General features: G+C 48.2%; 1 protein-coding gene across 16 annotated transcripts in view; it reads left to right on the top strand.

Annotated features, from left to right (window-relative positions):
* NRXN2 (neurexin 2) overlaps nt 1–26,232 on the top strand; it is a 955,311-nt gene that overhangs the window by 176,545 nt on the left and 752,534 nt on the right. For all 16 annotated transcript variants that reach the window (XM_075326071.1, XM_075326065.1, XM_075326063.1 and 13 more), the window contains exon 2: nt 13,516–13,612. The gene's annotated coding sequence lies outside the window, so the exon portion shown is untranslated. The remainder of the gene's footprint in view (nt 1–13,515; nt 13,613–26,232) is intronic.

The raw sequence follows: 26,232 nt of genomic DNA, 5'->3' as shown, positions 1-26,232 counted from the left end.
GCAGGTGTGTCTTTATTGAGAGCGGAGGGAAAAACCTGCAGATGTGTCTTTATAGAGAGCGGAGGGAAACTTCTGGCTTCAACTGTATGTTGACCACACATTAACTGTTTTATTTATAAATAAGCACTATTTTGGAGGTCAAAACGCATAAGCTCGCAATTTTCTTACAGCCTTTCTGCTTTTTAATGTAGCCCTTATGGAATATTAAGCTTCAATTTTTTATTTTTTCCTCTGCTGCTTGTTCTCGTATATCAATTCCTTTTAATTCTGTGCTTGACAAAGGAGTCAGTGTAACCAGAAAAGGAGGCTGGCTGCTTATTTCAGTAGCAATGCCAGCCCCCTTGTAGCAGCCATCAGGTGGGGGACCCTGGCCTAATTGTACTAAGGTATATGAACGACATTTTTCAATTAATTGATTTTTTTGGTGGAAAAAGCTTCTAAGGACCTTTTTAGTGGCGGAATTTTCCTGTTTACAACTTATATTAGTGGTAAATCAGCGATAAAGCAATAAGACCCTCCAATAGGCTCAGGGTTTTCTGGCCTGGAGGCCAACAACAGCCAAATCCGTGAGGTCCAACAGCGAGGAACCCTGTCTGCAGCTTAAAGGGGAGCAGATTACGTACTCCGGCATTGCTATCGCGTTTTGGGTCATTTCTACAAAGCGTGTTTTCCAATGCCAATCACAGGCAACTGCAGCTGACGGAATCCGCTCTTCTATTAGATTGCTTCTCGAGATGAAGGTGTAATTTCACCACTTTATGGAGTGCTCTTGTGGCTACATCTCGAGCAGTCAGGTCAGGGTTTGGTAAAAGTTCAAAAAAGAAATATCAGGAAAAATATTTGGGTGTGGAAAATAATGAGAAATGACTGTCAAAGACGTCAGAATGTAATCTCCAGAATCTACTGTACTGAGCACCCGAGCATGGTAGTGCCCGCTCATCACTAGTTACAAGTACCGAGCACCCGAGCATGGTAGTGCCCGCTCATCACTAGTTACTAGTACTGAGCACCCGAGCATGGTAGTGCTCACTCATCACTAGTTACAAGTACCGAGCACCCGAGCATGGTAGTGCCCGCTCATCACTAGTTACTAGTACTGAGCACCTGAGCATGGTAGTGCTCACTCATCACTAGTTACGAGTACTGAGCACCTGAGCATGGTAGTGCCCGCTCATCACTAGTTACCAGTACAGAGCACCTGAGCATGGTAGTGCCCGCTCATCACTAGTTACCAGTACTGAGCACCCGAGCATGGTAGTGCCCACTCATCACTAGTTACGAGTACAGAGCACCCGAGCATGGTAGTGCTCGCTCATCACTAGTTACCAGTACTGAGCACCCGAGCATGGTAGTGCCCGCTCATCACTAGTTACGAGTACAGAGCACCCAAGCATAGTAGTGCTTGCGCATCACTAGTTACAAGTACCGAGCACCCGAGCATGGTAGTGCCCGCTCATCACTAGTTACGAGTACTGAGCACCCGAGCATGGTAGTGCCCGCTCATCACTAGTTACGAGTACTGAGCACCTGAGCATGGTAGTGCCCACTCATCACTAGTTACGAGTACTGAGCACCCGAGCATGGTAGTGCCTGCTCATCACTAGTTACGAGTACTGAGCACCCGAGCATGGTAGTGCCCGCTCCCCACTAGTTACGAGTAACAACCACCCGAGCATGGTAGTGCCTGCTCATAACTAGTTACGAGTACTAAGCACCCGAGCATGGTAGTGCCCGCTCATCACTAGTTACGAGTACTGAGCACCCGAGCATGGTAGTGCCCACTCATCACTAGTTACTAGTACTGAGCACCCGAGCATGGTAGTGCTCACTCATCACTAGTTACGAGTACTGACCACCTGAGCATGGTAGTGCCCGCTCATCACTAGTTACTAGTACTGAGCACCCGAGCATGGTAGTGCTCACTCATCACTAGTTACAAGTACCGAGCACCCGAGCATGGTAGTGCCCGCTCATCACTAGTTACTAGTACTGAGCACCTGAGCATGGTAGTGCTCACTCATCACTAGTTACGAGTACTGAGCACCTGAGCATGGTAGTGCCCGCTCATCACTAGTTACCAGTACAGAGCACCTGAGCATGGTAGTGCCCGCTCATCACTAGTTACCAGTACTGAGCACCCGAGCATGGTAGTGCCCACTCATCACTAGTTACGAGTACAGAGCACCCGAGCATGGTAGTGCTCGCTCATCACTAGTTACGAGTACAGAGCACCCAAGCATAGTAGTGCTTGCGCATCACTAGTTACAAGTACCGAGCACCCGAGCATGGTAGTGCCCGCTCATCACTAGTTACGAGTACTGAGCACCCGAGCATGGTAGTGCCCGCTCATCACTAGTTACGAGTACTGAGCACCTGAGCATGGTAGTGCTCGCTCATCACTAGTTACGAGTACTGAGTACCTGAGCATGGTAGTGCCCACTCATCACTAGTTACGAGTACTGAGCACCCGAGCATGGTAGTGCCTGCTCATCACTAGTTACGAGTACTGAGCACCCGAGCATGGTAGTGCCCGCTCCCCACTAGTTACGAGTAACAACCACCCGAGCATGGTAGTGCCTGCTCATAACTAGTTACGAGTACTAAGCACCCGAGCATGGTAGTGCCCGCTCATCACTAGTTACGAGTACTGAGCACCCGAGCATGGTAGTGCCCACTCATCACTAGTTACGAGTATTGAGCACCCAAGCATGGTAGTGCCCACTCATCACTAGTTACCAGTACTGAGCACCCGAGCATGGTAGTGCCCGCTCATCCCTAGTTACCAGTACTGAGCACCCGAGCATGGTAGTGCTCGCTCATCTCTAGTTACGAGTACTGAGCACCCGAACATGGTAGTGCCCGCTCATCACTAGTTACGATTACTTGTCACGCTTCCCGGGTCCCGACGTCGTTCCTCACTCACCGCTCCGGTCCCCGTGTCTCCTGCCTCCAGTCACACGTCCTCCTCGGCACCGCTCCCTGCTCTGGCCTCTGGCACCCGGGCGTCACGCATGCGCATTAGGGCACGCGCGCGGTCACTGACCTCCTCTTTAAGGCCCAGCACTCCCTAAACAGGATATTGCATCAGTCAGGGTCAGGTATATTAGGAGCTTCCTGCCTGGAGGGCGTCGCCTGTTCTACGAGTTCTATAGCTGGGAGTACAGGTCCCGCTTGCTGTGTCTTGCATTAACACTGTGTCTCCCACAGAACCACTTCTACCAAGTTAACCTGGTCCTGTCCGAGAGGTCCTGCGGGGACTGTCCTGCCAAGCTTTCCTGGCCTGGGCCACAGCCTGTCCGAGTGGTCCTATGGGGACTATCAGCTGAGACGCTACCATCTTCTTCAGTCTGAACCTGCCTCCTACCCTCGGCTTCACCTGGTGACCTTTGCCTCCTCTACCGGTTGTACTCTGTTCACGTCTGACATCTCTACCTGCCATCAGTACCCGGGCAACGTCATCACACCTGGCACCAGGAACTCTTTGTCCCCAGGGACTTCCTCATTCCAGCTTCTGGAAAGGACTCTGACCTTATCCCGCTTAGTGCTCCGGCAACCGTGCACCTAGGCCCTCTAGTGGGGTGACCGGACAGTCCCTGTATAGGGGTTAGCTCTGTGTTGCCTCACTGGGGGAGTCCGGTGCACGGCCCAGAGGATCCACCACCCGGGCATTACAGATAGAACAGACCATGGATCCCGCCGAAGCTTTAGCGGCTCAGTTGGCCGGATTGCAGCAGGAGCTGGTCCGTCAACGCGAAACCCAATCCCGTATGCTGGCCTTCATGACGTCAGTGGACACCCGCCTGAACATGCTGCAAGCAACCGCCACGTCCCTATCAACACCAGCCACGTCCACGACCTCCGTAGGAGCCACCACCGAGACCTCAAGACTCCGACTGGCTTCTCCGCCCCGGTACGCCGGGGATCCCAAGACCTGCAGGGGGTTCTTGAACCAGTGCTCGCTCCACTTCAAACTGCTTCCACGCCTCTTCGCTTCTGACCAGGCCAAGGTAGCCTTCATAATGTCCCACCTGGAGGGTGAGGCACTGGCATGGATGAATCCCTTGTGGGAGAAGGAAGATCTCGTAACCAACAACATCCGAGACTTCCTGCATGCCTTCCGGGCCACCTTTGATGAACCCGGACGCGCCTCCACGTCGGCTTCCTCGCTACTCAGACTACGACAAGGGACTTTGACAGTGGAACAGTATGCTATCCGGTTCCGTACCCTGGCCTCTGAGCTAGGGTGGAACAATGAAGCCTTGATTGCCGCCTTCTGGGAGGGACTTACCGGTCGTATCAAGGACGAGCTGGCCGGCCGAGACGCCCCCTCGACCTTGGACGCCTTGATCGCCTTGCAACCCGGATAGACCTCCGCTTTCAAGAAAGGTCTAAAGAAATGTCCCGCGAGCAGCGTCCTGTAAGGCACTCCGCTTCTCCACAGAAGCCCATGCTCTCCTCATCCGTGCTCCCTGGCTCCTCCATCCATGAGCCCATGCAAGTGGACCGGCTACGGTCCTCCGAGCAGCGTCGAGCGGAACGAGCCGCCGATGGCCTATGCTTCTATTGTGGAGACGGCGCACACCAGGTGCGTTCCTGCCCAGAGAAATCGGGAAACTCCAAAGCCTAGGGTTGGTAGGAGAGGCCACCCTAGGTACTGGGAAGCTCTCTGACCCAGTGACATGGACTGTACAGGTGACAACAGGAGAAACCCGCTTCACGGCAGAGGCGCATCTCGACTCCGGGGCAGCGGGTAACTTCATCCACCAGGCTACAGTGGACAAGTACCAGGTACCTGTCACCCCGCTGCAGACACCCCTTATGATAGCCTCTGTGGATGGGGAACCTCTCTTTGACACCGTCCTGTTCGTCACCAAACCTGTGAAACTGCGTATCGGTGCGCTACACACCGAAGAAATCGCCTTCCATGTTCTGCCACGCATGTCTCATCCGCTTCTACTGGGTTTACCCTGGTTACGGGTACATGAACCTACGGTCAGCTGGCGTACTGGAGAAATCATCTGTTGGGGTCCGTCTTGTCATGAGAACTGCCTCCAGTCAGTCCAGCCCGTCCATCGTCCTCCGGCCCCGGACTCCTTACCGGGCCTTCCTCCAGCCTATTGGTCCTTCGCAGATGTCTTTGATAAGAAGGAGTCGGAGGTATTGCCTCCACATCGACCCTACGACTGTGCCATTGACCTTCTGCCGGGAACCACACCCCCTCGGGGACGGATATACCCTTTGTCCCCTGCTGAGACCCGGGCCATGTCTGACTACATCACCGAGAACCTGGCACGGGGATTTATTCGACGGTCCTCGTCCCCGGCTGGTGCGGGCTTCTTCTTCGTCAAGAAAAAAGAAGGCGACTTATGGCCCTGTATCAATTACCGGGGACTGAACCAAATCACGGTAAAAAACAAATACCCCCCTGCCTCTCATCCCTGAACTCTTCGATCGGCTCCGGGGGGCCCGTATATTCACCAAATTGTATCTCCGTGGGGCCTACAACCTGGTTCGCATACGCTCCGGAGACGAGTGGAAGACCGCCTTCAACACCCGGGACGAGCACTATGAATATTGCGTGATGCCCTTCGGTCTTTGCAATGCCCCGGCAGTCTTCCAGGAGCTGGTGAACGACGTATTCAGGGACCTCCTCTACGTCTGTGTAGTCGTATACCTGGACGACATCTTAATCTACTCCCCAGACTTACGGACTCACAGAGAGCACGTGCAGATCGTGCTACAGAGGCTGAGGAAGAATCGCTTATACGCCAAACACGAGAAGTGTGTGTTCGAGCAATCATCCCTTCCCTTTTTGGGCTATGTGATATCAGACACCGGTCTGCAGATGGATCCCGGGAAGGTCTCTGCTATCCTCGACTGGCCTCCTCCTTCGGGACTAAAAGCCATCCAACGTTTCCTCGGCTTTGCTAACTACTATCGCCAGTTCGTCCCTCACTTCTCGACCCTAACTGCTCCGCTCTCCGCCCTGACCAAGAAGGGGGCCAATCCGAAGGCTTGGACACCCGAAGCCGAAGCCGCCTTCTGCTCTCTGAAGCGGTCCTTTGCTTCTTCTCCAGTCCTTCACCGACCTGAGTTGAACCGCCAATTCACCCTGGAGGTTGACGCCTCCTCTGCAGGGGCAGGGGACGTACTTATGCAGAAGTCCACCACCGGGAAGATGGTCACCTGCGACTTCTTCTCCAAGATCTTCTCAGCCCCAGAACGCAATTATACCATTGGTGATCGAGAGCTCCTGGCTGTTAAGATGGCGTTGGAGGAATGGAGATATCTCTTGGAGGGAGCGGTTTACCTGGTGATCATCTATACTGACCACAAAAACCTGGAGTATATACGCTCCGCTCAAAGGCTGAATCCGCACCAAGCACGTTGGTCTCTCTTCTTCGCTAGGTTTGACTTTCAGCTACACTACCGGCCCGTGGACAAGAACGTAAGGGCGGATGCCCTGTCTCGGTCCTTCGTTCCGGTGGACCAAGAGGAGGAGCCAAACCAGCCCATCATCTGTCCTAGCAAGGTCATCCCGGTGGCTCCCGTCTCTCTGGCACAGATCCCTCCTGGGAAGACGTACGTCACGGAGACTGACCGACTCAAGGTCCTCCAATGGGTACACTCCTCGAAAGTGGCCGGACACGCCGGCCAGAAGAAAACCTGGGGCGCAATCGCCCGTCATTATTGGTGGCCGTCTCTTCGTACGGATGTCACCACCTTCGTCTCTGCATGTTCCTCCTGTGCCCGGAACAAGACGCCTAAGCATCTGCCCTTTGGTCCTCTTCTTCCTCTGCCGATTCCTTCCATTCCCTGGCAACACATAGCCATGGACTTTGTCACGGACTTGCCCTTGTCCTCCTTTCATACGGTCATCTGGGTCGTGGTGGACCGGTTCTCGAAAATGGCTCATTTTGTTCCTATGGCTGGATTGCCCTCTGCTCAAGAGCTTGCGGACGCCTTCATACAGCACATCTTCCGGCTGCACGGCTTTCCTGCCCATATTGTGTCCGACAGAGGAACCCAATTCACCTCACGCTTCTGGAGGGCTCTCTGTGAACACCTGGGGGTGTCTCTGGACTTTTCCTCTGCCTACCACCCTCAGTCAAATGGACAAGTGGAACGAGTCAACCAGATAATGACCACCTTCCTTCGCCACTACGTCAATGTCCACCTGGACAACTGGTCCACGCTCCTTCCTTGGGCTGAATTCTCTCATAACCACCAGGTCAGCGAATCCACCTCCAGTTCTCCCTTCCATGTTGTCTATGGTCTCCAGCCTTCTGTGCCGTTACCAGTCTCTCCAGCTTCCGATGTACCTGCAGCAGATGCCGTGGCCAGAGACTTCTCCGCTACATGGGCCTCAGTAAAGACCTCCCTGGGACATGCTGCTGCACGAATGAAGAAACATGCGGACAAGAGACGTCTTGATCCTCCTCGCTTCTCTCCTGGGGACTTGGTCTGTCTTGCCTCCAAGTACGTCCGACTCAAGATTCCTTCGTACAAGCTGGGTCCGCGGTACATCGGTCCCTTCAAGGTCCTCAGGAAGATCAACGAGGTATCCTACAAATTGCAGCTTCTGCCCTCCCTGCGGATACCCAACTCCTTCCATGTGTCCTTGATGAAACCTGTTGTCCTTGGTCCCTTCTCTTCTGATACCAGTCCTCCTCCTCCCATAGCCGTTGATGACATCTATGCGGTAAGAGATATCATGGCCATGAAGACCGTCAGGGGACGGCAGTACTTCTTGGTCGACTGGGCAGGTTATGGTCCCGAGGATAGGTCCTGGGAACCCCAGGAGAATGTGGGTACTCCTCTGATTCGTGCCTTTCTGTCCCGGTTGCGGGGAGGGGTGCCTGGGGGGGTACTGTCACGCTCCCCGGGTCCCGACGTCGTTCCTCACTCACCGCTCCGGTCCCCGTGTCTCCTGCCTCCAGTCACACGTCCTCCTCGGCACCGCTCCCTGCTCTGGCCTCTGGCACCCGGGCGTCACGCATGCGCATTAGGGCACGCGCGCGGTCACTGACCTCCTCTTTAAGGCCCAGCACTCCCTAAACAGGATATTGCATCAGTCAGGGTCAGGTATATTAGGAGCTTCCTGCCTGGAGGGCGTCGCCTGTTCTACGAGTTCTATAGCTGGGAGTACAGGTCCCGCTTGCTGTGTCTTGCATTAACACTGTGTCTCCCACAGAACCACTTCTACCAAGTTAACCTGGTCCTGTCCGAGAGGTCCTGCGGGGACTGTCCTGCCAAGCTATCCTGGCCTGGGCCACAGCCTGTCCGAGTGGTCCTACGGGGACTATCAGCTGAGACGCTACCATCTTCTTCAGTCTGAACCTGCCTCCTACCCTCGGCTTCACCTGGTGACCTTTGCCTCCTCTACCGGTTGGACTCTGTTCACGTCTGACATCTCTACCTGCCAAACTGTAAAGGGGAAAAAAGCGCAATAGGGTCTTACCCGGTATGAGGGTGGACAAACAAGACAAAGAAGCACTCACCTGGTGAGGTTGTGCCAGTCACAACCCCTTATGATAGCCTGTGAGTGCCTGGTGGTTTAGCTGCAGCCCCGGGAGAGGAATTTTGTATCACACAGGTAGAAGAAAAGACCGGGTTTATGCCGCGCTGAAAACCACTGATGCGTGTAAATTAAAAGATTTCCTTTTTATTGGATAGTTCCTACGCGTTTCAGAGACATCCGTCTCCTTCCTCAGGATTTCCTTCCTGAGGAAGGAGACGGATGTCTCTGAAACGCGTAGGAACTATCCAATAAAAAGGAAATCTTTTAATTTACACGCATCAGTGGTTTTCAGCGCGGCATAAACCCGGTCTTTTCTTCTACCTGTGTGATACAAAATCTCTACCTGCCATCAGTACCCGGGCACCGTCATCAAACCTGGCACCAGGAACTCTTTGTCCCCAGGGACTTCCTCATTCCAGCTTCTGGAAAGGACTCTGACCTTATCCCGCTTAGTGCTCCGGCAACCGTGCATCTACGCCCTCTAGTTGGGTGACCGGACAGTCCCTGTATAGGGGTTAGCTCTGTGTTGCCTCACTGGGGGAGTCCGGTGCACGGCCCAGAGGATCCACCACCCGGGCATTACAGTACTGAGCACCCGAGCATGGTTGTGCTCGCTCATCACTAGTTACCAGTACCGAGCACCCGAGCATGGTAGTGCCCGCTCATCACTAGTTACAAGTATTGAGTCCCCGAGCATGGTAGTGCTCACTCATCACTAGTTACCAGTACCGAGCACCCAAGCATGGTAGTGCCCACTCATCACTAGTTACGAGTACTGAGCACCTGAGCATGGTAGTGCCCACTCATCACTAGTTACGAGTACTGAGCACCTGAGCGTGGTAGTGCCCACTCATCACTAGTTACGAGTACTGAGCCCCTGAGCATGGTAGTGCCCACTCATCACTAGTTACGAGTACTGAGCCCCTGAGCATGGTAGTGCCCGCTCATCACTAGTTACCAGTACTGAGCACCTGAGCATGGTAGTGCCCGCTCATCACTAGTTACCAGTACTGAGCACCTCAGCATGGTAGTGCCCGCTCATCACTAGTTCCGAGTACAGAACACCTGAGCATGGTAGTGCCCGCTCATCACTAGTTACGAATACAGCGCACCCGAGCATGGTAGTGCCCGCTCATCACTAGTTACAAGTAGAGAGCACCTGAGCATGGTAGTGCCCGCTCATCACTAGCAATAATCAATAAATTGCTTGTTGTTAGCATTTTGCACATTTTAGAATATGGGAAAACCAATGTTTGAGAAACCTTTTCCCACATCTTTACATCTTTTGCTAACCTTAACTGGTTGTTACTCTCTAATTGTACACAAGTGAAAAAAGTCAAACTTTCCGCAGGCGCAAATGGCTTGTTATAGGTGGAATGGGTTTGTATAATGGCATTTAGCACTTTGCAGGTGACATGTTTAGTTGGGAGGTTTGGATATTGACAAGGTTGTTTGCCATATAAACACTATGCTGCCCACAGCTACCTGTCAGATTCGCAGAACATATACTGAAGCAAATGAAAGAGCGCTCTGATCGCTTCCTATGGGCAACACAGACACTTTCTTCTTCTGACAGTTTCTATGCATGTGGCTTTGTATGATCAAAATGTTAATATTCCAGCAAATGGAACTGACGGCAGCACTTTCATGATATAATCCCTTCAATAATGGAGATCTGTTGCAAAGTTTCCTTCTGTGAATCAGACGCTTCACATTTTATAATTCCTCGCTACCTTTAATTGACTTGTCTTGATAACTTTTTTCTAATTTTGGTCAATGTATTAATTCTCATTTATTTGCTTATATTTCTTGCTTGAAATCTACAAATGTATCAATGTCCCCAGTTTATTAATGAATGTATGCCTTTATTTCTCTAGTTTTTGGTGTTTGTGTTTAAGTTTTGGCTTTATTTTTAATTTGCACCTTTTTTTAAAGCTCATTTTATATGCTCGTTAGTGATGAGCGAGCACTATCATGCTCGGGTGCTTAGTACTCGTTGAGAGCAGTTGGATACTCGGATGGGAGCAACTTGAGAACCTAAGAATATTGGAAGTCAAAGAGGAACTTGAGGATTGTTCCTGAAGATTTGCTTGAAAAATGCTCAAGTCCGCCATTGACTTCCATAATATTTGGTACGAGTCGCACCGATCCGAGCATACACTCATTAGTGATGAGCAAGAACTACCATACTCGGGCGTTCGGTACTCGTTATGAGTAGTTGGATACTCGGAAGGGAGCAACTTGAGAACCTGAGAATATCGGAAGTCAATAGGGAACTCAAGGTTTGTTCCTGAAGATTTCCTTGAAAAATGCTCGAGTCCGCCATTGACTTCCATGATACTTGGTACGAGTCGCGTCCATCTGAGCATATGTGCGTTAGTGATGAGCAAGAACTACCATACTCGGGCGTTCGGTACTCGTTAAGAGTAGTTGGATACTCGGAAGGGAGCAACTTGAGAACCTGAGAATATCGGAAGTCAATAGGGAACTCAAGGATTGTTCCTGAAGATTTCTTTGAAAAATGCTCGAGTCCGCCATTGACTTCCATGATACTTGGTACGAGCCTCGCCCATCTGATCAAATGCTCGTTAGTGATGAGCGAGAACTACCATGCTTGGGTGATCGGTACTCATAACAAGCAGTTGAATGCTCAAACGGGCACGACTGGTATAATGGAAGTCATTGGGGAACTCAAGCAATTTTCTGGAAAACTGCTGTCAGGCTACCACCAGGGGGAGCTGGAGCTCTGCAGGAAAAGACAATACACAGAGCTGAATCAGCATGGAGGTGGACACACAGTGTGTGCTGGAGCACTGCCCTGCAAAGTCAGCCAGAATACAGAGGCCACGGGGCGTGCGGGGGATGGTCAGGCAGGCCAGGTCATACACAGTACGGTGAGAAAGAAGACTGGAGGAATGAGCAAAAGCAGGGTTGAGGTCAGGCCGAGGTCAGTACCAGAGGAAGCAACCGAGAGGGGAGGTAGGAGAAGGGGGAACGACTGGGGCTATTGTGGGAAGGAAGGAGGTGAGACGGAACACAGACAGAGCACAGGGCAAGAACGGATCAGGAAACACTGACAGGGACGAGCACTCACAGGCAAAGCAGTGCTAAGCTTATAGCCGGCGCTGGTTCACCAGATACGACAGAATTTAAAGCATGCAAGCTCCGGAAGTGAGGCCTGAGAGAAGGCTCCGCCCCCTAGCCATGTGGACGGGGAGGTGGTACCATGACAACTGCCCAAAAAAATTCTCCAGTTTCCCATTGACTTCTATTATACTCAGTTACCTGAGTCGCACCCATATCTTAGTGTCCAACTTCTCGTTGTGAGTACCGAGCACCCCAGCATGGTAGTGCTGGCTCATCGCTAATTTGTATAAATCCATCCACTTTGCTTTAATCCGAGTGCTGACCGATGTTTCACACGGTCCCATAGACTTGTATGGGGGCGTTTGATCCAAGATACGCTGTCAAACAAAGCATGCTGCAAGTTTTTCCTCAGCCAAATTACAGCTGAGAAAAAACTTACAGATCTGACCTGCATCATTAAATAATCATCCTCATTGAGGAGCTAGAGACATAAGGAGTAGCTAGAGGCACAGGGGAGCACTAGATGCAGAGGGAGGATCTAGAGGCAGAAGGAGGAGCTAGAGGCAGAGGGAAGATCTAGAGATAGAGGGAGAAGATAGAGACATAGTGAGGAGCTAGAGACAATGGGAGGATCTAGAGGCATAAAGAGGAGCTAGAGGCAGAGGGAAATGCTAGTGGCAGAGGGAGGAGCTGGAGACAGGGGAGGAGGTAAAGAGGAAGGCACTATAAGCAGAGAGAGGAGCTGGAGACATAGTGAGGAGCTAGAGGCAGAGGGAGGAGCTAGAGACAGAGGGAGGCGCTAGAGGTAGGAGACGCTAGAGGCAGAGAGAGGAGCTAGAGGCAGAGGGAGGGTCTAGAGGCAGAGGGGAGAGCTACAGGCAGAGGGAGAAGCTAGAGGCAGAGGGGAGGGTTTAGAGGCAGAGGGAGGGTTTAGAGGCAGAGGAAGGGTCTAGAGGCAGAGGGAAGAGCTAGAGGCAGAGGGAGAAGCTAGAGGCAGAGGGGAGAACTAGAGACAGAGGGTGGAGCTAGATACAGAGAGAGGAGCTAGAGGCAGAGGGAGGGGCTAGAAGTGGAGAGAGGAGCTAAAGGCAAAGGGAGGAGCTAGAGGGAGAGGGAGGAGCTAGAGACAGAAGGAGGAACTAGAGGTAGAAGAAAGTACTAGAGGCAGAGGGCAGAGCTAGATACAGAGGGAGGAGAAAAAGGCATAGAGAAGCACTAAAGGCAGAAAGAGGAGCTAAAGGTAATGGGAGGAGCTAGAGGAAGAGGAAGCAGCTAGAGGCAGAAGGAAGTGCTAGAGGCAGAGAGAGGAGCTAGAGGCAGAGAGAGGAGCTGGAGGCAAAGGGAGGAGCTAAAGGCAGAAGGAAGTGCTAGAGGTAATGGGAGAAGCTAGAGACAGAGAGAGGAACAAGAGATAAAAGGAGGGGCTAGAGACAGATGGAAGCACTAGAGTCAGAGGGAGGAGGTAGATGCAGAACTCCTCCCCCTCCTTTCTGCATAGAATCTTATAAAAGCCAGCTGCCATCTCCTATCTTGGTAATATAAAAATCTGTATTCACTGAAGACAGATTTTACTCAGGAATTAAGAATTTTGAGAATGAAAGATCAGTCCCGGTGGAGAAATAAGCAAATTTCTCTGATATATTACAAAGTTGTTATATTACAAAGTTGCATATTTTGATGTGTACTATTGATTTATTAACTAAAAATTAAAATGACGGTTACTTTTTAAATATGGTGCTAGTCATGACAGCTGGTTTTCGGCACAAATAGCTGCAGTAATCTTGCACGGCATTGCTGAATTTCTCCCAAAGTGTCGACATTTTCTGCATTATGCCTTTAGTATTCGTACTTTCAGCTGGTTTGGTGATTGCATTGTGCTAATGTGATTTCATCTTGATTTCCTGCAGGGGTGGACGAGCATATTGAGAGCCTAGAAGTCATCCATGCATTGTAGGAATCATAGCGCTGAGCATCCAACGCCCTCACAGCTGTCTGACGTATCTGGTAAGGAGCCTCCTGCACCCGTTTTAACTCAAGCTTCTCTAGTATTTTTTTTGTTTTTTAAAGATCCATTTTTGATCCTTTGTAGTTTTTCACGTTGTTGCAGGTATTTATGCTACAAAGAATCGTCCACGTACAACCGCAGCCGCCAAATCCGTGTGACCTCCTGAAGGTTCCACTTCACTGAGCAATATATTTCCACATGAAACCTGTCAGTTTCGCACAGTGTTCCGCTTTGCAGTCTTCAACATGTATTCGCTTGGGGTAGAAAGTGTATCTCAGAGTTTGTTCGGAGCCGTAAGATAGCCATGTGCCTATTCTAAGGAGGGTTACACTAGGGAACAACAAAAGGATAAGAAAGGTTAAACTTTTTTGGGCATGATTTTTCTCTTTCAAACATTGTGCTACATTATTCCGGTTCAATGTAGCATGAGGCAGGATAGGACTTAATTAATTAACTATGTTCTCGTTACGGGATTATTCAGACATCAGTGATTTTTCTCGAATGCAAAAATCAGTTGGGGTTTCATCGGTGCTTTTGATCAACGTCATCAGAGTTTGGTCAGTGTCACGGTTTCTCATTAATTTTTGTTGGACTATTCTCAACAATCCGTGATAAATGGATGCAAATGGATGACATCCGGTTTGTTACTTTATTTCGTGGATCTATAGACTTGCACTGGCGCGTTTGATCGGAGACTCAGATCATTATTAGGCAAGTCTCTGTGATTTTGCACGTACCACTTGGTCAGAAGACAAAAAAACGGACATGTGAACTAACCCATAAGGTTACTTTACACGCTGCGATCTCGCTAGCGAGCGTACCCGCCACCCGTCGGTTGAGCGACACGGGCAAATCGCTGCCCGTGCCGCACAACATCGCTTACACCCATCACACGGACTTACCTTCCCTGCGACATCGCTCTGGCCGGCGAACCACCTTTTTTCTAAGGGGGCGGGTTGTGCGGCCAGCCAATAGAAGCGGAGGGGCGGAGATGAGCGGGACGTAACATCCCGCCCACCTCCTTCCTTCCGCATTGCTGGTGGACGCAGGTAAGGTGATGTTCGTCGCTCCGGCGGTGTCACACATAGCGATGTGTGCTGCCGCAGGAACGATGAACGACATCGTACCTGCAGCAGCAACGATATTAAGGAAAGGAGTGATGTGTCAACGATCACCGTTTTTGGACGATTTTGCAATCGTTGATCGCCGCTCCTTGGTGTCACACGCTGCGATGTTGCTACCGGCGCCGGATGTGCGTCACTAACGACGTGACCCCGACGATATATCGGTAGCGATGCCAAAGCGTGTAAAGCACCCTATAGATTAGGGCTGAACAAAGTGCAGGGTGTGGGCAACGACTTGCACTCCCGCTATTCCAGTCTGGTCCACAGACCGAGACAGTTGAGGGGACCATGGGCTGCACCGTGTCCTCCTCGTCGCCCGTCTGCTGCCCACCGCTATTTACAATTACTGGATGCAGACAGCAGTGAACAATTTGGTAGAGGAGGGGCCTCTTGCTCCATCTTCCACCAATCAGCATGAGGCACAGCAAACGTGATGACATCACATCATCACTTGTGCTGTGAGGATTGTCAGTGAACCGGAGGCAGGAGCAGAGCGCTGGGGGAACAGGAGCGAGTTGAGTAAGTAGTGCTTTTTTGTATATAGGAGACTATGTGGGGGCTCAGACAGTATATAGAAGGTTATGTGGGGGCTCACCCTGTATAGATAGGGGCTATGTGGGGTCTCAGAAAATGTATATAGAGGGGCTATTTGGGGGCTCATATTGTATATAGGGGCTGTATGGTGGTTCAATGTATATAGGGGGCTATGTGGGACTCATACTGTATAGAGGAGGCTATGTGGAGGCTCATACTGTATATAGGAAGTTATGTAGGGGCTTAAAGTATTTAGAAGGCTATGTTTGGGCTCATACTGTAAGTAGAAGGGTTATTTGGGGGGCTCATATTGTAAATAGAGTGGCTATGAAGGGGTTCATACTGTATATAAGGGCTATGTGGGGGCTCATACTGTATATGGAGACTATGTGGGGGCTCATACTGTATATAGGAGGTTATGTGGGGTTCATAATGTATATAGGAGGCTGTGTGGGGGCTCATACTGTATGTAAAGGGCTGTGTGTGGGTTCATACAGTATATAGGGGTGTGGAATGTGTGTGGGCTCATACTGCACATAAGGGGATATCAGCATACTTAATTCTGCACATTATTAAGTAATACAATTGATTTAAAATAATAATGAACATTGGTCAGAATTAACATTAACATTTATCAGAATTAATTTCAGCCTGTTGGGTTGGTAGTATACAGAAGGGGCAGTTTGAGGGCACAGTATTTGTGGGTAGTATACAGAAAGAGGGGCAGTGTGAGGGCACAGTTTGTTTGGCAGTATACAGAAGGAGGGACAGTATAAAGAAGAAGGGGCAGTGTGAAGACACAGGATGTGTGGGTAGTATAGAGAGTGAGAGATAGTGTGAGGGCAGATTATGTGTTGGCAGTATACATAACGTCGGGTAGTGTGAGGGGGGCAGTAAGCAGAAGGAGGAACAGTGTGAGGGCACATTATGAGAGGCTGTATACAGAAAGAGGGGCAGTGTGAGGGAACAGTATGAAGGCAGCATACAAATGGAGGGACAGTGTAAGGGTACATTGTGTGGGCAGTATACAGAAGGAGGGGCAATGTGAGGGCACAGTAAGGGGGCACTATGTAGAAGGAGGGACAGTGTGAGAGGGTAGTATGTAGAAGGAGGAGCAGTGTGAGGGCACAGTGTAAGGGGCTGTATGCAGAAAGAGGGGCAGTGTGAGGGCACAGTTTGGAGGGAAGCATACATATGGAGGGACAGTGTAAAAGGACAGTATGTGTGGGTAGTTACAGAAAGACGGGCAATGTGAGGGCACAGTAAAGGGGCACTATGTAGAAGGATGTATAGTGTGAGGACACAGTAAGGGGGCAGTATCTGGAAGGAGGGACAGTGTGAGGACACAGTAAGGGGGCAGTATGTGGAAGGAGAGACAGTGTGAGGACACAGTAAGGGGGCAGTATGTAGAAGGAGGGATAATGTGAGGACACAGTAAGGTGGCAGTATGTGGAAGGAGAGACAGTGTGAGGACACAGTAAGGGGGCAGTATGTAGAGGGGGACAGTGTGAGGACACAGTAAGGGGGCAGTATGTAGAAGGAGGGACATTGTGAGGACACAGTAAGGGGGCGGTATGTGGTAGGAGAGACAGTGTGAGGGTACAGTAAGAGGGCAGTATGTAGAGGGAGGGACAGTGTGAGGACACAGTAAGGGGGCAGTATGTAGAAGGAGGGACAGTGTGAGGACACAGTAAGGGGGCAGTATGTGGTAGGAGAGACAGTGTGAGGACACAGTATGGGGGCATTATGTAGCGGGAGGGACAGTGTGAGGACACAGTAAGGGGGCAGTATGTGGTAGGAGAGACAGTGTGAGGACACAGTATGGGGGCATTATGTAGCGGGAGGGACAGTGTGAGGACACAGTAAGGGGGCAGTATATAGAAGGAGGGACAGTGTGAGGGTACAATAAGGGGGAACTATGTAAAAGGAGGGACAGTGTGAGGGCATAGTTGGAGAGCATTGTGAAGATGGGGAGGCCATAGTTCATAATTCAGGAATAGTGTGGCAGGGGGACAGCATGTGGGCCATAATAAGGGGGTACAGTGTGACAATTTTTTAATTCATAAGGGTGAACACTTTAGTGGCCCTAGCACATCAGGTGGGTTGGTGTGGAGGTGATATTTTATAGGAGAGGATAGTGTAGAGGCCATGTATCATAAAGGGGCAGTGTGCGTAATTTTTTTTTTGTTCAAGAAGCACAGTGAGGTGCAGATAATGATTTAGGGCACAGCATGGGTGGATATTTTTATTTAGAGGGCACTAAAATGGCACTGATGTTTTAAAGGTCACAGATATGCCTTTTAATGGCTAACAAAAATAACCAATTTTTCAAAGCGACCTTTTTAGACTATGAAGAGATCTTTTTGAAAAGATCCAAGAAGTCTGGAAAGCTCGCTTTGTGACATCATTTATTTTATATTTGTTAGCCATTAAAAGGTATGATATCTACAAGAATATAATTTTGTTTCTCTTCCGAAGAAAAATCAATCTTTCTTTATAAATTCACATGGCAGAGACCGTGCTCCGCTCCTTGGAAATGACATTGTGCTGTAAGTTGTAATCCACAGTCAACAGCAGCAATTACGGGCACGGATTTTACTTGTCTTTTATGGCCCATTAAGTCAATCTTTTGCACGGCAGTGATTCACAGCCGACAGCGAGCTCATTGTTTACTGGTGATGATTCCTCCATATCAAGAGACTTTTACGCATTTCCTCCATATCCCCACTCAGAAGACATCTCCCAGTCTCCACCAGTAATGGGGTAGAACAATATAGTTGACTTGGAATCATTTTGTGTGATAATGTCACTGGGTATGTAATGACAGGATTGGGCCCCCTAGGCTGACCCTCAGACTTGAGACACTGCGCTGTTCCTTATCTCAGAGGTAGGCTTGATGGTAGCCAAGTCCGAGCCCCAAGCATTACCCTAACTTCTGTCCCAGCCCTGATTTTACTCCCTCTCTCCCACACCCTTGGGGTGGGCTGGTAAACACAATGACACAACCACACAAAAAACACGAACAAGGGAGAACGAAAACTTGTATACACAGCACTCAAAACACACAGGAGAGATAATGTGTACTGGGGTACAACGAAAAATAGAAGGAAGTAACAATCAACAGGGGAACGATCACACCACTCAAAAACGCAACACGGATCACCATGAATATGATAACCACCAAGACCGGGACTGCTGGAGCTTATGCTGAAGCTATCATTGGCGCATACTGAAAGAGATCATGCCTTAAATAGGGAGAAGACAGCTGCACATGGCAAATAGCAACCTGAGCTCTTTGGTCCTGCTCACAAGTCTGCAGGAATTAACTCCTGAAGAGCTGAAGACCAGTGAACCTGAACTAGCCAACACCCGGCTCTGGCTGAACAATCCTGAAGCTTCAGGTTGCTTGTCAGATTCTGTGGTGTGAATAGAGTCTGACGGCGCTGTGCCAGCAGGTATGTGCAGAGCCGAACATTACATGACAGATGATTGATACAACCAGTAACCGCAATTTGCCTTCAAAACAGCATCAAAGCATCAATTCTTCCAGGTACACTAGTCACTTACACAGTTTTTGAAGGAATTGGGCAGGGAGGTTGTTCCAAACATCTTGCAAAACCAACCACAGATCTTCTGTGGATGTAGACTTGCACACATACGTCCATTGCTCTTAATGACATTGGCTGTATATTTGGGGTTGATGTCCAGCTACAGAATACATTTGCAACCAATCAGATGCCTGATTGATACTACTCCTTAATGAATAAGTAGTTTCTTGGATTTCTCAGCATTGAGGGTACCAAGAAATGGACAAAGTAAAGGACTGTAGATGCATTGGTTGGTCAAAGATACTTAGTGCAGCAGATGAAAGACATATCATGTTACTTCCTTTTGAAATCGAAAGATGTCCGGCAGTGCCATCAACTCAGAACTGTCAGAAACCAGTTGGACCAGCTTCGCCCATCTACTGTTCAGAGAAGTCTGATCTGAAATGGTCTTAATAGAAGAATTGCACACTAAAAGCTTTATATTAAGATGTGGAAAAATGGCAAGAGGTACTCTCTACTGATGAATAGAGATAAGTTGACCCGTGCAAGTTCAGTTCGCCGGGTTCAGCTGGAGTTTAGATAAAGTTTGATTTGAGACCCGGACTTGACCTGAACCCAAATGGAAGTCACTAATTGGGCAGTTCAGGAATCTGCCCACATGCAGTCAGCCATAAACAGATCACTTCTGGCGGAGGGTAAGTAGGTTTTTTTCTTTTTGGTGCACACTACATCTGATAATGCTGTTGTTACCCCCAGTGCGACAGCCCACACTGCAGCCAGCATAGCACCCCGCAGCCAGCACAGCACCCATTCTCCCCCTCCTGGTAAGCTACATTCGCATAATAAGATGCACCCCTCATTTTCCTCCCAAATTTTTGGAAGGAAAAGTGCATCTTATAATCCAAAAAATACGGTTGTTTCTTCAGTGTTTCAGGATTTTTGGTTGCTATTTTTATCGATGATTTGGGAGCTTTGTGACGTCTTCTCAGTATCCTGATTCCTTATGGCTGCTGCATTCCCTGATTTTACTTTTATCCAGGCTATGATGGTCCTTACTGATTGATAGCTGCAAGGCATTAGGGAGATGCCCACCTGACTTTTCTCAAATTAATGTGATCCTTCTCAGGCGGAAGTTATTTGTAAAATAGTGACAGCCATTTTAGGCGATTCTCATGAAGCAATTTGCAAATTGTTTGACTTTGCCAACTCCAACAAATTCCCAAAAATATGACACAAATTCGATTTTGCATCATATAAATGTTCTAGTGTCTAAATGTTGTTGACCTCTATCGGGGTTTCCAAGCATTGAAGAAGTCATGTAGGAGTATTGAGTTGACAACCCTTTTTGCCATTAACTGTCATAACTAATTACATTTCTTTTGAGCAGTGTGGAAATCAAAAATATAGAGAAATTATGGCCAAGAGTTATCGAAACATTTTGAAAATATATATACTGTTACGTAATAGTATGTTTGGAAACCTTATTAACATGGTATATTTTGACTATTTTAATTGTTTTTGTAATTTGGTAGAGCAGAAAATTTCTTGTAATGCAACTAAATTGCACAGTGCAAAACGTAAAAAAATTACATCTCATCTCTACCAACAACTGTTTTTTATTAATAGTTTGAACAGATTCAGTTAGTTCCTGCTGACTTTCCTTCCATATGATGAATAAATCATCTATGTAGCTGCAAAAGAAATTTATCTTACTACTGAAGATATGATAGTTTATGATGTGTTCTTCTTTTTTTATTTTTTTAACTCCTCCATAAAGAGATTTGCATAGCTCAGACCAAATCTGGTACCCATTGCCGTACCATTAATCTGTCTGCAAATCTTAGATTGAAAGCAAGAAAAATGATTCTCTAAGATGAAACCTGATACTTTGGTGATAAAATGAGCCCTTGGTGCATACGGGATGTTTCTGTACAGTGTTATTACATCTATACTTACTGGAATATCTTTTTGTTCACATTTAAGATCTGTTTAGTTCCGGAATGAATCTTTTTCGTATGTGACATATGTCTGTAATATTATGTTTATATAATGGGCTAATCAGCTGATAGGGAATATTTTTATTGGAAATTCTTGTTGGGTGGGATTTATTTTTATCTTTTAAATAGCTGTAGTACCCGGCGTTGCCCTGGATAGTAACTGTCACTGTCTCTCCCCCAGTCTCTGTCTGTGTGTCGCTGTCTGTCTGTCTGTTTCCTTGTCTGTCTCATTCCTTGTCTGTCTGTGTCTATGTCTCTGTCTGTTTTTGTATCAGTCTATCTGTCTCTGTCTCTGTGTCTGTCTGTCTCTCTGTGTCTGTGTCTGTCTCTATGTCTGTCTGTCTCTCTCTTTCCCCGTCTGTCTCTTTCCTCGTCTGTCTCTTTTCCTGTCTGTCGCTTTCCCCATCTGTCTCTTTCCGCGTCTTTTTCCCCATCTGTCTCTTTTCCTGTCTGTCTCTTTCCCCGTCTGTCTCTTTCCCCGTCTGTCTCTTTCCCTGTTTGTCTCTTTCCCGTCTGTCTCTTTCCCCGTCTGTCTCTTTCCCTGTCTGTCTCTGTGTGTCTCTTTCCCCGTGTGTCTCTGTCTGTCTCTCTCTTTCCAGGTCTGTCTCTTACCCCATCTGTGTGTTACCCCATTTGCCTCTTGCTCCATTTGTCTCTTGCCCCGTTTGTCTCTTACCCCGTCTGTCTCTCCCCGTGTGTCTCTGTCTGTCTCTCTTTATCCGTCTCCCCACCAACATCTTTTTATCTCACACATAAGCTCTTATACTATGAATGTCCTTTGTTTCTATAGCAACCAATCACAGCTCCTATTAATAACCAGTAGTTCCAGGCTCCATTCACTTTAATGTAGGCAGGTTTTTTGGAGAGTAACTGTAAAGCGCGGGGTTAAATTTTCCCATCAAAACATAGTCTACGACGTTCCCTGGGTCACATGGAGTGTCTGTGCAAAATGTCATCATTGTAAATGCGACTGTGTGGATTCCTTTAGCGGACATACACATATACATTCACACATACATACATACATACATACACTCAGCTTTATATATTAGATAACGTTGGGTCATGAATATTATTGTATTGTTTAGGATTCCTTGACCAAATTTCAGAACTTTGAATTCCTCCCGTTTTCTCGTATACTCTACGTGGGATCCATAATATTGTGTATCAGACAATATGTTATTTTTGCCTTCTATATAATCATCCCTGTTGAGGATCACTGTATCCACCCCTTGTCCGCTGGTTTTATTACACTGTCTTGGTTTTTTGATAAGCTAATGACAGCCTTCTTCGTTTCTGGTCAAATGGTATTGGTAGTCTGTATTTCCCTTCTTTTTGTGGATTTTACAAAATTTGTGTAAACTAATATTGAGAAAGCTTTATGGGTGAGTAAATCAATTAAAGGCAAATTCAGCAAAATAGCAACCGGTTGGCCATTTTTTTTGTTGGATTTTAGAGTATGGGAAGAGAGTAAATAAAAAAAGTCACTAATCCTACAGTGATTCCATACCTATCCAGCAGTCACTGTTCCAGGTGCAAAGCATGTCAATGACGGCCAACGTGACCACCCCCAGCATGATGCATAATGATGACTACTGATTATATCTCATGTGATGACATAGGGCTTAGTGAATAGAAAACTCTTGGGAAAGTGGTCAGAGGCCCAGAAAACAAAGATAGAAATTAAAAGAACCAATTGGAGCATTGGCGGCATATTGTCATGATGTGACTGCAAGATAGGGAGGGACACTCTTATGCTGTCCCACATGCAATGGGACCCTAGACTATTCCTAACCTTAGGGTTACCCCTAATGGTTGAGATGCCTGAGTACTGTGCCTGGCTGTTCTCCTGACTAAATCCACCCCCCCCCCCCCCCCAGTCAAGCAGTCTGATGGTGACAAATATTAAAGACAGACAGGGGAAATTCAAAACTTAGACATACTGCAAACTCACAGGAATAAACAGTAAGAGACTAAAGGGGGCTTTACACGCTGCGATATCGCTAACGATTTATCGTCGGGGTCATGGTGTTTGTGACGCACATCCAGCGTTGTTAGTGACATCGCAGCGTGTGACACGTACAAGCGACCTTCTACGATCACAAAAGTGGTAAAAATCGTTGGTGTTGGAGAGGTCGTCCAAAAAACAAATATCGTTGTCTGGTGAGTAGCGATGTTGTTCGTCGTTCCTGCGGCACCACACATCGCTATGTGTGACACCGCAGGAGCAACGAATATCTCCTTACCTGCGTCCACTGGAAAAGAAGGAAGGAAGGAAGGAGGTGGGCAGGATGTTACGTCCCGCTCATCTCCGCCCCTCTGCTTCTATTGGCTTCTATTTGCCGGCTGCTTAGTGACTCCGCAGTGACGTCGCTATAACACCGAACGCACCTCCCCCTTGAGGGATTGATTGTTCGACGTCGCTGACAAGGTATGTGCATGTGACGCTGCCGTAGCGATAATGTTCGCTACGGCAGTGATCAACACATATCGCACATATGACGGGGCGGGTGCTATCGCTCGCAACATCGCTAGGTATAGGTAAACTATTGCTGGCATTAATGAAATAGTGCAGCCATCAAATTATCAACTTTGATTAGAATTGATGTCATTGGGTTGTAATTTACTAAATAGTGTGGTGTGGACAGAGTAGGGCTCAAAGTCAACCATTTACACAAAGTCTTGTCTCAATTTTATTGAGATGACTGAATATATTTAATAGATGAATTTGTTTATAGTAGGGTGATCCCTTTTTTTCTTATTTTTTCTTCTGCCTCTTTTTTTTTTCTGGTCTTTCTTTTATATTTGCCACCATGGTATTCATGTGTTGTTATCATGTTGCCCTTTGTACTGAGTATCCACGATAGTAGAGGTTCTGCTCTAGAATGACGAAAGCCTAAAAAAGACATTTTGGAAATAGTATATGAGTTAGTCCTAGGGATGATCTTGTATCTGGTGTTCAAAGCAGAATGGACTGTATGATTTGGGGAAGTTATGGTATTTTCTGGTTATTTATGGTTGGATGGAGAACAGGTTGATGACCCCTTTAGTTAGAGGACATGCGGTTAGGTTGGCTTTTTAGGTTGACCTTGGAACTAGTATATATTTTGAGAGTGTATTGAAGGCCAAAGTCCCTATACTCATTAGTAAAAAGTTGGCTGACACCACCGATTTCGTTAGAATTGGCCTACCAGCAGGAGGTTGTCCTAACTCTTCCCCGATAGGTAATATAGGGAGAGAGAAAAATTGGGCAGGTGGACTTTCAGCACTCAATCCTTTTCTTTTCAGAGAAATAAGTGGCCTCCAGAGGTGTCTTTTCTGCTGCTCACTAATAACATATGAATGCTGGACCGAACGCTCATGTGTATAGGGACGTCAGAAGAGATACCGGTTGGTCAACAATTGTTCCGACAACAGCTATCTCATGGGTATGGCCAGCTTTAGTCTTCTTGGAAGGGGGGGCTTCATAATATTTGTAACTTTTTTACTTTATAGTCTAATGTGCGTTTTTAATAACTTTACACGTTGCTTTGTAACTCGGGTAGCTTTTTTTATTTCAGGCTTTTATTTACTCATCTATTTTGGAATCACATTTAATCATTCATCATGACCCATGAGTTCTTGTACACTCTTTGGTTGTATTCATATTTTACCATCAAATACATTTTTTTCATCATTATATATGACCACAAGGTGTGACTAGAGACTTACGAGAAGGGTCAATAGATGACAGTTGTCCCCAACCTGTAGCTTTTCAGCTGTTGTAAAACCACAACTTCCAACCGGTTGTGAGTCACAGGAGATCGCTAATCTGTGGCTGCAACAGAAAAGGCCGCAATCAAGTCTGGCTGTGTCCAATCAGTTAAATATTCAGTTTGGTCGATTGAATAAATGCTGGAATATTAAGTTAGGTTAATTTGCTAATATTATGTTACATAACCAAAATACATTCAGGAAAAAAAAAAGTGTTGAGTGTTAAAGAGGTTGGCCACTATTTTTACATTGATGGCTTAGCCTTAGGGGCACTTTGCACACTACAACATCCCAAGCCGATGCTGCGATGCCGAGCGCGATAGTCCCTGCCCCTGTCGCAGCTGCGTTATCATGGTGATAGTTGGCGTAGTGAACATTATCGCTACGCCAGCTTCACATGCACTCACCTGCCCTGCGACTTTGCTCTGGCCGGCGAAACGCCTCCTTATTAAGGGGGCGGGTCGTGCGGCATCATAGCGACGTCACACGGCAGGCGGCCAATAGAAGCGGAGGGGCGGAGATGAGCGGGACGTAAACATCTCGCCCACCTCCTTCCTTCCACATAGCTGGCGTGAGCCGCAGGACGCAGGTAGGAGATGTTCCTCGCTCCTGCGGCTTCACACACAGCGATGTGTGCTGCCGCAGGAACGAGGAACAACATCGTAACATCGGTCATTTCTAAATTATGGAAATGACTGAGGCTACACCGATGATACGATTACGACGATTTTGCGCTCGTTAATCGTATCAAAAAGGCTTTACACACTATGATATCGCCTGCAACGCCGGATGTGCGTCACTTTCAATTTGACCCCACCGACATCGCACCTGCGATGTCGTAGTGTGCAAAGTGCCCCTTAGGATAGGTCATCAATGTCTGATTGTCCCATCTGTTCTTGATGCCGGTGGGGGCAGTAAGCCGCCGGAAATGCTCAATTCCGGAGCTGCTCCGTCTTTTGGTAGCGGTCACAGCCGGGTACTACACATTCGCCTCCTATTGATTTGAATGAGAGGCGGATGTGCAGTACCCAGCTGCGGCCGATATCAGAAAATTGAGTAGCTCCAGAATGGATCCTCTCCGACCACCTGCTGCTGCCGCCAGGACTGAGAACAGCTGATCGGCGGGGGTGCAGGTTGTCAGATGCAGCTGGACAGAAATTTATGACCTATCCTAATGATAGGTCATCAATGATTAAATAGTGTCTCTTTAAGTAATATTTCTTAAGTAGCTATTCTGAAAAAATACTTCCTTTCAGCACAGTACTGCTGCCCAGCCTTCCGACTTCTTGGTTGGTGGGAGGGCAGCACTCATGTTAAGTGGGTGGGCAGTGCGCCTGGTTGATGGGTGGGCAACACTCCTGGTTGGTGGATGGGCAGCGCTCCTGGCTTGTAGGTGGGCACCGCTTCTGGTTGATGGGTGGGCAGCGCTCCTGGTACGTAGTGGCAGAAAACCTGCTTGAAAGATCAGCAGCACTAATAGTTAGTAGGTGGGTAGCACTCCTGGTTGATGGGTGGGCAGTGCTCCTGTTTGGTAGGTGAGCACTGCTCCTGGTTGGTAAGTGGGCAACACTCCTGGTTGGTATGTGGGTAACGTTTTTGGTAGGTAGATGGGCAGCACTCTTTGTTGGTGTATGGGTAATGCTCCGGGTTTGTAGGTGGGCAG

This window comes from Anomaloglossus baeobatrachus, chromosome 10 (genome assembly GCF_048569485.1).
Source record: "Anomaloglossus baeobatrachus isolate aAnoBae1 chromosome 10, aAnoBae1.hap1, whole genome shotgun sequence".
In the NCBI taxonomy this organism is placed as follows: Eukaryota; Metazoa; Chordata; class Amphibia; order Anura; family Aromobatidae; genus Anomaloglossus; species Anomaloglossus baeobatrachus.
The sequence above is the reverse complement of the archived record's forward strand: the minus strand, read 5'-3'. Positions and strand labels throughout refer to the sequence as shown.